This window comes from Oryctolagus cuniculus, chromosome 14 (assembly GCF_051225735.1).
Source record: "Oryctolagus cuniculus isolate XC-2025 breed Fujian yellow rabbit chromosome 14, ASM5122573v1, whole genome shotgun sequence".
NCBI lineage: Eukaryota > Metazoa > Chordata > Mammalia > Lagomorpha > Leporidae > Oryctolagus > Oryctolagus cuniculus.
The window spans coordinates 23,134,514-23,144,544 of NC_142880.1; the positions used below are offsets into that span (position 1 = coordinate 23,134,514).

The following is a 10,031-nucleotide window of genomic DNA, read 5'->3' on the forward strand; positions in this document are numbered from 1 at the left end:
AGAACAGTTCCAATCCCAAATTAATAGAGCAAATTAAATAACAAATAACAGAGTAGAAATAAATACAATAGATAAAAAGAAAACTATCAATGACACAAACATCCAATTCTTTAAAAACATAAATAAAAGTAACAAACTCATTTCCAAATGATTAAAAAAAGAAAAATCAATAAATCAAACAAAATCAGAGATAAAAGGAGACATTTCAACTGACATCATATAAATTCATAGGATCATTAGAAACCATTATGAATAACTATGTACTAACCTTTTAGTAACCTTGAAGAAATGGATAAATTCCTGGACATATGTAGAATACCCAGACTGAACCATGAAGACATACATAACAAGAACAGATCAATAATGTGAAGTGAAATTGAATCAGTAATGAAAATCTCCCAGCAGGGCCGGCGCCGCGGCTCACTAGGCTAATCCTCCGCCTAGTGGCGCCGGCACACCGGGTTCTAGTCCCGGTCAGGGTGCCGGATTCTGTCCCGGTTGCCCCTCTTCCAGGCCAGCCCTCTGCTGTGGCCAGGGAGTGCAGTGGAGGATGGCCCAGGTGCTTGGGCCCTGCACCCCATGGGAGACCAGGAAAAGCACCTGGCTCCTGGCTCCTGCCATCGGATCAGCACAGTGCGCTGGCTGCGGCGGCCATTGGAGGGTGAACCAACGGCAAAGGAAGACCTTTCTCTCTGTCTCTCTCTCACTGTCCACTCTGCCTGTCAAAAAAAAAAAAAAAAAAAAAAAAAGAAAAAGAAAAAAAGAAAATCTCCCAGCAAAGGAGAACTCAGATTGGATAGATTCACTGCTGAATTCTAAAAAAAAAAAAAAAAAAAAGTTTTAAAAAGAATTATTTTTTTCTCAAACAACTAGTGAACAGAATCCTATACCATATTATAAAGACAATTCACCAAGAATAGGCAGTATTCAACTCCAGGATTCAAGAAAGTCCAACATACACAAACCAATAAATTTGGTATACCACATCAATAAAAACAAAGGACACAAATCATATGATTATCTCATTAGATGTAGGGAAAGCATAAAATTCAATGTTTTTTAATCATAAAATATGAATAAATTAGGTACAGATGGATCTTATCTCTACATAATAAAAGTCATTTATAACCAGATTGTAGGTAACATCACATTGAATGAGGAAAAATAACCTTTCATCAGTAATCAAATAAGATAAGGATGATAAGGATGCCCACTTTTCCCACTATGATTCAACATAATACTAGAAGTCCCAATCACAGCAAGTAGGAAAGACAAAGAAATAAAGGGCATTTGGATTTGAGAGTAGGAAGTAATGTTGTCTGTTTTCAGATTATGTCATCTTATCTATAGAAAACTACAGTGATTCCACCAAAACACTGTTAGAGATAATAAATTCTGTCAAGATGCAGGAGTCAGAATTAATATGTAAAAATCAGCAGCATTTCTAGATGCCAATAATAAGTTATATGCAAAAGAAATCAAAAAAGCAATTTCATTTCCACTAATCACAAAACATTATTTCTGACAATACAAATTTTAGATTTATTTATTTATTTGAAAGTCAGAATTACAATGAGAGAAGGAGAGACTGAGAGTGGAGGTCTTCCATCCTCTGGTTCACTCTCCCTATGACCACAACGACCAGGGCTGGACTAGGCTGAAGACAGGAGCCGGGAGCTTCATCCTGTTCTCCCACATGAGTATAGGGGCTTAAACAGTTTGGCCATCTTCTACCACTTTCCCAGGTGCACTCTCCAGGAGCTGGATTGGAAGTGGAGCAATCAGGACTTGAACTGATGTCCATACAAATGCCTATTCTGCAGATTACAGCTTAAACTGCTACATCACAGCATCGGCCCCATAAGAATAAATTTAAACAAGAAAGTAAAAGATATCCACAAGGAAAATTATAAATTATTGATGAAAGAAATTAAAAAGAACACAACAAATAGCAAGATAACCTGTTCCTTAATTGGTAAAATCAATATTGCTAAAATGTCTGTATTAGCCAAGCTGATGTACAAATTCAATGTAATGCCTGTGAATATACCAATGAGATTCTTTATAGTACTAGAAAGAACAATCCGAAAATTCAAGGGGGAATAAACCATATCCTAAATAGACAAAGCAATCTTAATCAAGAAGGACTCAGTGAGAGGTACCACAATATCTGACTCTGAAATAGACTGCCTGATATTGGCATAAACACAGACACAGAGGTCAATGGAACAGAGTGTAGTCCCATGCTTTTACAACCAACTGATCTTTAATAGAATCCTAGGACATGCATTAAAGAAACATAGTCTCTTCAGTAAATGATGCTTAAAAACTTGAATATCTGCAAGCAGAAGAATAAACTTAGACTCCTGTTTCTCACAATAATACAAATAAAACCGTGTAAGTCCAGAAACAAAAGCAAATAAAAAAATAATCAAACTGAATGAAGCCTAGTTAAAACATTTCTGTACAAAAACAATAAACAGTCTACGTAAGAGTATACAGAGTTACAAAATATTGGCAAACTACATCTGAAAAGAGGTTAACATTCAGAATACATTGGAAACTCAAAGAACTCGATAACAAAAAAAAAAAAAACCAGTCCAATTAAAGACTGGAATATTGAAACTACGTAGGCATTCCTCAGGAGTAGAAATAGGGGACTGGTGTTGTGGCACAATAGGTAAGGGGTTTCCTATGATGTTGGCACCTCGTATGGATGCTGATTTGTGTTCCAGCTGCTCCACTTTCAATCCAGTGTCTTGCTAATGCTCCTGGGAAACATTGGTCCCAATCCTTGGATACCTGTACCCATGTGGGAAACCCAGATGGAGTTCAAGGCTCCTGGCATTGGCTTAGCAGAAGAGTGAACCAGTGAATTGAAGTAGAAATGATGAAAAAAAAATAAATGTTATACCAAATTATTGAATACAAAGATATACGAACATAGAAGATGGGTCTGGTGTTGTGGTGTAGTGAATAGAACTACTGCCTGTGACACCAACATATCATATGGGTGCTGGTTTGTGTCCCAGCAGCTCCATTTCCAATCCAGCCCCCTAAAAATGGTGTGGGAAAAGCAAAGAAAGATATTCCATGTGTTTGGGCCCCTGATACCCATGTGGGAGACCTGGCTGAAGCTCCTGGCTCCTGGCTTTGGCCTGGCTCAGTCCTGGCCATTGTGACCATCTTGGAAGTGAACAAGCAAATGGAAGAGCTCTCTTTCTGTCTCTCAATCTCTCTTTGTAACTCTTCCTTTCAAATAGATAAATAAATCTAAAAGAAAAGAAAAAGAATGAAAAGATAGAAGAGTGACCATTGGGGGAGAATGTGAAATATATTTCTGTGCTGGCTTTGAAGTTTGTCCCAAACAATTTGTTCAATATTTAATAAGGCTAATCAAATACATTATAAATAGAATGTATAACTTAACAATGAGAAGTGGTCTTAGGAAGAATTTACAAATTCAACGAAAGATAAATGGGAAAAAATGAAGTAAATGGGTCATCCGCTATAAACATCTCTATAAAGTAAGCCTACTTTTGTATAAATACATAAAAAGAGATAAACTTAACTATTTATAAGGTACTCTGAGATGGAAATTATTAAAAAAAAACTATTCTCATTAAAAAGGCCATGCCAATTTTTTTCTTTTTTTTCTTTTTTAAAAACTTTTATTTAATAAGTATAAATTTCCAAAGTACAGCTTTTGGATTACAGTGGCTTTTTCCCCCCCAACTTCCCTCCCATCTGCAACCTTCCCACCTCCCGCCCCCTCTCCCATCCCATTCACATCAAGATTCATTTTCAATTATCTTTATATACAGAAGATCAGTTTAGTATATATTAAGTAAAGAGTTCAACAGCTTGCTGTCGCTCCCCCTCTTCGTGGAGGAACGACACAGGACCCTGCGCTGTTCTTTTGTCTGCTCGGCCCTCCCCGGGTTTGCTGCTGGTTCTTCCCGGGTTGGCTACCGTCCCTTCCACCTCCGTGGAAGGGCGGTTCCCCCTGGCCACTTTCCCCACTTCCGCGGGGGAGCGGCACACCGCCGGCCGGCTCTCTCGGGGCCTGCACAGGTGTTCCCTCAGATATTCCCCTTAGATGTTCCTGGTGCATGTTGTCTCTCTCCTCCTTTATAGTCCTTTTCCACCAATCCCAACTCTGCTACCCACAACGCCGAGCACGCTGCTCTCCTCCAATCAGGAGCAGGTCCTGCAGTTCATTGGTTGAACTGGAGGCAGCTGTGTAGAAGCTGTTTCTCCCTTCTCAGCGCCATATTGTGGAAGAGCAGATGCATAGAATAAGTCTTAATTCCAGTAACTCAGTCCAGTCCGGGTTGCTCCCCACACTTGCACCTACACAGAAACACAAAGTGTAAAGTACTGTTTGAGTACTAGTTACAGCATTAATTCACATAGTTCAACACATTAAGGACAGAGATCCTACATGGGGAGTAAGTTCACAGTGACTCTTGTTGTTGACTTAACAATTGACACTGTTGTTTATGTTGTCAGTAATCACCCTAGGCTCTTGTCATGAGTTGCCAAGGCTATGGAAGCCTTTTGAATTTGCCAACTCCGATCTTATTTAGACCGGGTCATAGTCAAAGTGGAAATTCTCTCCTCCCTTTAGAGAAAGGTACCTCCTTTCCTTTCTTTCCACTGGGATCTCATTTGCAGAGATCTTTATTTAGTTGTGTTTTGTTTTGTTTTGTTTTGTTTTGTTTTTGTTTTTTTGCCAGAGTGTCTTGGCTTTTCAGGCCATGCCCATTTTGAAACAATACAAAGAGACTAAAAATAAAAGGATAGGCAAATGTATAAAGAGTCACAAAGAAGGGAGATGTTGTGGAGTAGTGGCTAAAGCCACTCCCTGTGATGCTATTTCCTGTCCTTGCTGCTCCACTTCCAACCCAGCTCCCTGCTAAAGTGTCTCAGAAAAGCATCAGCAGATGGCAAAAGTGTTTGGGCCCTTGCCATCCACAGCGGAGGCCTGGATGAAGGTGCTGGCTGTTGTGGCCATCTGGGGAATGAACCCACAGATGGAACATTCTCTTTCTTTCCTCTCTCTGTCACTCTGTAACTCTGACTTTCTAAATAAGTAAATAAATAAATCTTTAAAAACATTCACAAAAGTAGCCTTATATAAAGATTACAAATTAGGGCAGAAATAAATAAGTAGGCCATAAATGAATTTACTTACAGTTAAAAGGAAGATAATATCTATCATAAACTTATAAGTACATAAAAGTATAGCCTAGAAAAAAAATGAAGCAAAACTTGAGACAATTATGGGAAAAGAAAAACTAACACCTATAGCAGTTTTTCAGGTATCTATTTATAAAAATGAAAGATAGAAAATAGCATTTTCCCTCTTGACCAGTATGATTGTAGATTCCTGAAATGCCTCTAACTACAAAACAATTAAACCATAGACTTGGCACTCCTTTTGAGACAGCACTGGTCACATAAGAGGTCTCCAAACATAAAGACCGCCTCAAACAATTAAAAACAAACAAACAAACAAACAAAAAAAACAGAACAGGAACTATTGCTGGATGTACAGGCAGCAAGTAAGTCAAGGCAACTTGGGTATTAGTAACATAATCTTTATGGCAATACTCAACTTCAGCCCACTTCGAAGTGGAGGAGCTGAGGCTTCTTGTTGAGACTGCTCACTTGCAAAAGGTTAAAGAGAGCTCCTAGGAGAATAGTTCTTCCCACCTACCAGAAGAAGCTGGCTTGTCTCTGCAGGAAACTTCCAATTGTTAGCCCACAGGACTCTTACGCATTAAAACAAAACAATTAATTCACAATCAAATATAACAAAACACAGGGGTTGCCAAGGCGATAAGACTAACAGTCAGCAAAAATAAGAGATATTATATTTAGACCACTAGGAACTGAACTAGTAGATTAGAGGATTTAGGAGACTTTACATGAAATATTTAAAAGGAAGAAAAGACAGTCCAAAGACAGGCAAGACATAAATGATTAATTAAAATGTAAGGCAAATTTTGAAGAAAGACAGAAGATAAGGGATACAATTTTCAGTTAGAAAATCAGCAACATATTAATTGCAGAATATATGTACCTACACCTAGAAAATATATCTGAAAAAATTACTGGCTATGAAGCAACATTTTGGAAGTATAACTAACAAGATTTGCTTATGAATAGAAGACAGTTTGTAAAATAAAGAAAGAGGTCAAGAATAACTCCAAATTGGTTGGCATTAGCGATTGGAAAGATGGAATTGCATTTGAGTGAGATAGAATCAGTTTGGAGGAAGATTACTCCATTTCCGCATTTGCTTTTTAAATTAAATCATTTAGGAGACAAAGTCAGAGAGAGAGAGAGAGAGAGAGAGAGCACCCACTTTCTGTGGACTCCCTGAATGCCCACAAGCCTGGTGATGGACCCAGACAAAAGCTGGGAGTGGGAGACAGGAGCGCAGCCCAGGTCTTCCATGTGAGTGTTCTGTATTGGCAGGAAGCTGGAGGCAAGAGCCACAGCCAGGAATTGAAACCAGGCACTCTGATGTGCGATGTGCACACCTTGAGCGTTAGGTTAAGTGCCTACTCTCATTTCAAGACATGTTAAGTTTGATATATCAATTATTCATGGCTAATATGAAGTAAATCGTTGAAAATGTGGATATGTCTGAAATACTGATTGGACAGATACGTTTAGGAGTCGTCAGAATATAGGTGGTTTTCAAAACATGAGTCGCAGCAAGATTACAAAGCTTAAGCTTCTGATAGGTGGAAAACAGCAAAGGTTCAAATATCAAGTCTCAGGACACTGCAAAACTAAAGAGTAAAGTCAGCTGGAGGAAGTGGAATCTGAAACTTAGCAGGATGTGTTTGTATATAAACAGGAAGGGTAATCTTGCAGTGAGAAAATCCGAGTTGGAGTTTAGGCTTTTTGCTTTTTTATTGTTGCTGTTGTTCGTTTGTTTTGTTTTTTACTTGTCCTGCAGTCTTGTCTTTCCTTTTAAAGAAAAAAAAAAAAAAAACAGAATTCAAGTAATCAGAAGGTATTAGCAGGCATCAGTTAATCCAAGATATAGCTTCTTAGTTCCAAAAGCGCTTGAAGAGAAAACCACTGGTGACCGGGGCAGGGAGGAGGAGAGGGAAGTGGTTTGCGATACCTGGAATCCCCATGAGAGAATACCTCAAGTCTCACCAGGCTATTTTTAAAATGCATCCTTTACTTGGTCACTTTTCTCCTCAGGTACTACAGGATTTCTTTAACATTTTTTCCTCAAAGTACAAAAAATATGAAATACATTCAGGCTCTTGCATTATAGAAACACTATAGAGCTATCTACATGCCAATAAATACCACCAAATTTTGGGCAATTCAATAATATATAAGATATCGGGACAAAATCCATTTCTTTTGGTTACACATAAGATTCAAATATTTAATCTAAACAAAATACTGAATCATTTTGGCTCTTTTCTTCCTGTGCATGTTGATATACATAATCATGCTTCATCTTACTATTTCAAGTCAGGTTTAAAACCACAAAATCAACCATCTAGACAAAACAGGTAATGAGAAAGTTTCTCTCTTCTCCACCCTGTAACCCCAAGAACTATGAAGCTGATTTTGCAACATGACTCCAGACACTGGATTGTGATGACACATGCCTGGTCCAATTTTTTGTAATTCTTTTTGGTGTGGCATATTGGGTAGAAGTCAGGCAGGGAAGCAAGTATTGATCCTCCAAACCAGTGTATCTTGCATGAAGTGTGTAATGACTTGTATGTTAACAGATTTGGCTTCGATCTACCGCCATTCAATTCCACCATTCAATTCCTAACATCTACAGTTCTTTTCAAAAGCAAAGGACATCCAATGTCCCTGAACATGGTGGACCCTTCAGAATGGACAACATTCTTGTCAAAAATATGTTTCACTTAAATAGGACTATTCTGAATTACTTCATCTACAAATTCTGAGAGGCTGTATGAAGTCTGGATTATCAAACTCTGCACGAAAAAAGGTTTCAAGTCCCAAGAATTTCTCATAATCAACATCAATGGACAACTCTCTTTTAGAGAAAGCATTGATTCCAGTATACTGCTGAATCCACTTTGGTCATCTATGTCATACTTATTCCACGCCTTTCCTAAATCTGGACAGACATAACTATAGCACTCCTTTACCACCTTAGCAGTTTCCAGGGATTGTTCTGGAGAGATTCCTACTTCTCGGTCTCAGCAGTTGCTGAATAAAATATGTTACATCTTGTTCAGTGATCACATATCCTTCAGCCACAGTAATCACTTATGTGACACCATCTTCACTGTCCACTACTACAGTAAGTTAATGTCTGTTTTCTGATTTGTCCTGAGGTCCAGGATGCAGCCAAGGCAAGAACAGCCTGCGAAGCAATGTAGAATCCAGGAACGTTGAAAGACTCAAACATTATTTTAGCAGTATATTTTCTGGAGTATTCAGTGGAAGTTCAATCAAAAGAAAATAATGATCTTCAGGTTCTGCCCTTACATATTTAAACCTCATGTATTCCTTCAAGTCTCAATCTTCAACCATACCATGGTGAGCTGGCCATTTTGTTGTGTTATGTAGGTTTTTGTATCCCTTCAATACCGATAAAGAAGTCTAGGTCCTTAATACCCTCCTTTGATCTTTCTGGCCCAGTTTTGCTGTCTCCTTAAAAGCAACACAGGGAGGAGTGATAAACCATGGTTCAGTATTTTCATCACAGGCTAGATGTGTACACCCCATGCTACAGTCCAGCACATAGGCTGGAAGTCGTTCCTCCAACCTGCCTGTCTGCTGATCTGCTTGGTGCTGGCTGGGGCCAGGAATTGGTGGCAGATGGGAGCTCTTTGACTATCCACAGCCAGGCTGCCCTTGCTGTGTGTGTGTGTGTGTGTGTGTGTATGGAAGTGGGTAAGTCAAAGAGGTAGCAAGAAAGGCACAGGGCCCCAGGTGTTTTCTAACAGGGTGGTTGACCCAGGAAAGTTACTGTCACTAATAGAGCTAACTCTTTAGGTCTGATCTAGATATCACCTTCCCAAAGAAGTCTTTCTTGTGAATTTTTACCAATCAACCAGCCCCCTTACTCTATCACATCTTATTTTCTTTGCTGGACTTAATGTAATCGCTTATATATGTGCTTGTTTTAATTGTATGTTTCCTTGCTTCTCAAAGCAGCCCCATAAATGTCTTCTTTATGTTGGAAAGCCTTTGCCTGCTTCATTATTTTGTTTTCAACTTTAATGCGGGGTCTGGAACACAGAACAGTGTCCATATGCCATGAAGAAATAAATGAATGAATTCCCCAAGAGTGAGAAACATGGAATTCAAAACTTGCATGTATCCTAAAGCACGTTCTACTGGTTGAGCAAATTAATTTGTATTCTTAGGGGTAGTTAAATGTTCAGTATGTTGTTTAAAATATGCCTCAGTTTTCTGAACAAATTTATATTTCTCAAGGTGTACTTTGTGACTATGTGTATCCTTTATCCTGCTTAGCATGGGTACTTGTACCCATTGGGCATTTTAAGGCATTGATCAAAAACTTGTATTCCATCTACATGGAAGAACCAGCAATTCTAAAGATGTTATTGAAGGGATTCTTCCATCCTATAATACAATGGTGCTTTGTAGACAAACATGGCACTTCATGGTCTCCCCTCTACATTCTGAAATTTCATAAATAGATAGGTTTGGATTATTTTTTTACCCTTGAGGTCTTTCAACGTGCTTTAGAATTGAAATTAGTCCAGGCAGCCCATGGAAATTATTCAGAGCTTTGAATTATCACTATTCCTGTCCTTTTTGCCACATATATACAGGATTATTGAGAATTTTATTTCATTTGGCATATAACTATAGCAAAGGATTTCTTTCTGTCATCTTGTCTTTCTATCCCAGACTCTGTAAATACATGAGAAAAGAACAGTAGTATTGGGATTTTATGAAATCATTGATATAAATACACATATTTTAGAGTTATAAGAACTTAAAGGAATTTTGCCAAACTAATCAGAAAATAC

The 10,031-nt window shown here is 38.4% G+C and overlaps 1 pseudogene across 1 annotated transcript; it reads right to left on the minus strand.

Annotated features, from left to right (window-relative positions):
* Nucleotides 1-3,786: 3,786 nt before the first annotated feature.
* On the minus strand, nucleotides 3,787-9,769 carry LOC127492773 (actin-related protein 3 pseudogene; annotated as a pseudogene). Its single transcript, XR_016220557.1, has one exon. The product of XR_016220557.1 is annotated as an actin-related protein 3 pseudogene (transcript).
* Between the last annotated feature and the right edge of the window lie 262 nt (nucleotides 9,770-10,031).